Below are 4,290 nucleotides of genomic sequence, written 5' to 3' on the forward strand. Positions count from 1 at the left end.
TTAATGGCGAAAGAAAGAATACGCCTGTGTGGCCTCCTCACTCCTGTGTGGAAAGACACTGAAGTTTGTGTTGAATGTCTGGACCCCATGAGTGCATATCTTTTTCCCACTGCTTTTGCTCTATACGTTTTGCTATAATAAATCTTAGTGAGTATATAACCTGCTATTGAGTCCTGTGGGTCCTTCTGGTGAATCACTGAATAACACAGAGATAAATATATAAATATACACATATATATAAATTAACCCAAATCCTTATACTTGGAGATAACCACTTGGCTAGCTTTAAAAACAAGGTTTTGACCAACCAAATCATCTTACAACACTTGATCTTAGCCAAAAGGCCGAAAAGTGATCCAAATCATCTTACAGAAGGCCTTCTAAATTGTGAGAAGGCAAACAAAACTGCTAATTAAATTGGTAAATTGTACCATGGAGTGAAGATTAAATTTTATGGAAGCCCCGTGTTAGGACTTACATAGTTTTACTGTTTTAAATGATTACCAAGATTTACTGAACTTTACTTTTGTGACATAATAATGGTTTCATATATGACTTAATCATTAATTCAGAATCCAACTTTTAATCTTGATTGGGTTCCTATGGGAACAGTTAGGACACTTTACAAGAAATGGCTTTATAATACTGCCCAAGAACAGGTTGTGAAAAGCAGAGACTGCCTGTCTCCCTAAGAATCTAGGGAGACAATGGGTGGGGGAGTGACGAGACCAGCTACCCTTCCATGTACCCCTCATTCTATAAATCACCCTTTTTTTGGCAGCTTCCCTCTATGACCTTAGTAATAAAAATAATGATAACTACTAACATTAATGAGTACTTATTCTGAGCCAATCACTATTCTAAGCACATGTTTTCTCTTAATCTTCACAACAGCATATTCAGTAAATGCTACTATTTTCCCCTTTATAAAAATGAAGATACCAAGGCTAAGTACAATTAAGTAGCTAGTTCATGAAACTAGTAAATTAGATGGTACTGGGACTTGAACCTGAACTCAGGTCAGCTGCCATACTTCATGTCCCCTTATGTTTATACAAATGAGATGTCACTGATATAAATGGGTTTTAGAGTTAGGTTTTGTATTAGGGTTTTCAGGGAAACAAAACCAACAAGATACACACACACACACACACACACACACACACTCACACTCACACACATTCACAGATTTATTTTAAGGAATTGGCTCACACAATTGTGGGGGCAGACAAGTCTGGAATTTGCAGAGCAGGCTGGCAAGCTAGAAATTCAGGGAAGAGTTGACGTTGTAGTCTTGTATTCAAAATCTGAAGGCTGGAAACACCCAGGTTTCTATTTTGCAGTCTTGAAGCAGAATTTCTTTTTCTTCAGGAAACCTCAGTTTTTGCTCTTAAGGTAACTACCCACATTATGGAAGGTAAAAAAATCTACTGATTTAAATGTTAATCACACATAAAATGTAACTATCATAGTTCTGATTTTTCTCTTTTGAAGAGGAAAGGGAGGGTGGATCCCCAGATATGATTTACTCAAGACTAACCCCAAGATGAGCCTGTTACCCAGTGAAAAACCAGTCCCATGAGTTGGCAAGCCTCTTAGCCACAGCCATGCAAGTGTGGCATTGGCCAGAAGAGGGCACTGCCTTCTACTTGTGTAACATTTGTGCAACCATCTGCAAGGGAACTAGGAGGATAGAAAAAATGTTGACACTACTTTCAACTACTGTATTTTACAGTCCCTGATTCATTTTAGCACAACCTTTGGTAGAATAAATGCCTGTGAACTTTTAGTTGTACCGTAAGACCAAAGCACCTCATTGACAATATTCACACTTTATGTTCAATAACGCAGGAAGACATGGGATGATGGTGTCCTTCTGCTTTCCTGGTGCATTATAATTGGTCTGGTCAGGCAGCATCAAACCAGTTTTTCCCAGAGTAGGCCAACTCAAGCTGATGCAGGGGGAAAGAAAAAGCTGAGGCATTGGCAACTAAGAGAAAGAACTGGGAGGACCCCTGGGGCTCCGGGCAGTTGAGGAAACTTCTAGCAAGATTCATAGGATAGGTCTGGGAAGTTACTTACTGTGTTTGCGTTTGAGACAATAACACTGCAGGGCCCTTTGGCAATACTACTCAGTCTAGCTGAGCAGTTAATCTAATCTCTGGATTCTTAATTGGGAATGGAAATCCAAATAAATACAGTTATTCTTTAGTTCTCATTGATAATTAAAAATCCCCCCTCCCTGCTTCCATTTTAATGAGAGCTTCCATTTGTGCAGCTTGAGATTTTGCAGAGGACTTTTTCATCCCACAGCAAGTAATAGAGCAGGTACCAATTATTTCCAATTTACAGTTGAGGAAACACAGAGGTTAAGTGCCTTGCTCTGGCTCCCCTGTAATCCAAGCCTGGAAGGAGACCAGAAACCTGGGGCCTGATCTTAGCTTTGTGCTTTGTCCCCTACCAAAAATACATTCCTGGGGCACCTGGGTGGCTCAGTCTGGCTGAGTGTCTGACCAACTCTTGATTTCAGCTCAGGTCAGGATCCCAGGATCAGGCTCCACAATCAGCGTGGAGCCTACTTAAGATTCTCTCTCACGCATGTACTCTCGCTCTCACTCTTGCTCTCGCTCTCCCCTATTCTCTCTCTCTCTCTAAATTAAAAAAATAAAAAATACACCCCTAACTCTCATTTACTGCTATTCCAGGGTCCATTAAAGATGCATATATGCGGGGTGCCTGGGTGGCGCAGTTGGTTAAGCGTCCGACTTCAGCCAGGTCACGATCTCGTGGTCCGTGAGTTAGAGCCCCTCGTCAGGCTCTGGGCTGATGGCTCGGAGCCTGAAGCCTGTTTCCGATTCTGTGTCTCCCTCTCTCTCTGCCCCTCCCCCGTTCATGCTCTGTCTCTCTCTGTCCCAAAAATAAATAAAAAACGTTGAAAAAAAAAAAGATGCATATATGCAAACACTGTGAGCTGATAATTCCACTTGTAGGAATGTGTGCAATAAAACCCCATCAACATAGAATGGATAAATAAATTGTGGCATATTTCTTTTTTTAATGCTTACTTATTTTGAGAGAGAGGGCACATGAGCACATGCAAGCCAGGGAGGGGCAGAGAAAGAGGGAGAGAGAATCCCAAGCAGGTTCTGCACTGTAGGCAAAGAGCCCAAAGCGGGGCTTGATCCCACAAGCCCCTGACCTGAGCTGAATTCCAGAGTCAGAGGCTTAAGCAACTGAGCCATCTAGGCACCCCATCTGTGGCATATGTCTATCACGGAACACAATATAGCAATGAGAATAAGTGAAGAAGATCTACACAAAATGTGAATAAATTTCACAAGTATACATAAAGTTCAAAAACAGGCAAAAATATCAAGTGTGGAAAGTTAGGTTACTGGTTATACCTCAAAGGACTAGTAACTGGGGGAGGAGTGGGTACAGAGGTCTTCTGGGGTGACTCTAACATTCTACTTTTTGATCTACATAGTGGTTACCAGGGTAACATAGGTGTGTTCACTTTGCACAAATTCACCAAGCCATACATTTACAGTGCATGTACTTTTCTGTATCTGTTACACTTCAAGAAAACAATTTTAAAGCCCTGATTCGTCTAAATGAATCACCTTTCCGTGAGCAAACATCAGGACTGCCCACATGAAGCTTATCCTCAATTACACCAGATTTGTTTGTTGCTCTGTTCTAACAGTGACCACATCACCATTCCTCCGAGTTTCCAAAGCATTGAGAGAGCAGGTCAACAAGGGTCTTTGCATTTGTGCATGCAAGAATACATTTCAGGAGGGCTGCCACCTAGGAAGTTCAGCACCTGCCTCCAATACTATGAGCATGTGTTCTTTCTTGCGTGTCCATAAAGTAAGGAAGAAAGAACTAAGCAGGATAAGCCAATCACAGAAAACATCCCATCCAAATGCAAAAGTTCTCTTGCCTATGTCCCATTTTAAAAGTTCTTATTTTTGTATGGAAGGTTTCACAGGTTTGCCTGTCACCCTTGAACAGGGGCCACGCTAATCTTGTCTGTGTCACTCCAATGTTTTCAGGAGATGTGCTGCCAAAGCGAGCACACCTGTCTCATTTTTAACAGCCAATGACACTAGCACCATTTTTCAGGAAAAATAAGAAACCTAACCCCTGCATCCCAGGGTGCAGACAGCACCTCTAAACAAGAGGGCATAGGGCAGCAATCAAAACTGTTCCAAACTGTGGCAGGCCCTAGTGAAGTGAGAAATGGAACCCAGGGTACCGTCTGCTTCTCATTAGCTCTTATTGCTT

At 41.7% G+C, this 4,290-nt stretch overlaps 1 non-coding gene across 1 annotated transcript; it reads right to left on the minus strand.

The window, feature by feature from the left end:
* Positions 1-3,972: 3,972 nt before the first annotated feature.
* On the minus strand, positions 3,973-4,082 carry LOC122223322. The gene has a single exon (XR_006204203.1). It is a non-coding gene; the product is annotated as a U6 spliceosomal RNA (small nuclear RNA).
* Between the last annotated feature and the right edge of the window lie 208 nt (positions 4,083-4,290).

This window comes from Panthera leo, chromosome B3, assembly GCF_018350215.1.
Source record: "Panthera leo isolate Ple1 chromosome B3, P.leo_Ple1_pat1.1, whole genome shotgun sequence".
In the NCBI taxonomy this organism is placed as follows: domain Eukaryota; kingdom Metazoa; phylum Chordata; class Mammalia; order Carnivora; family Felidae; genus Panthera; species Panthera leo.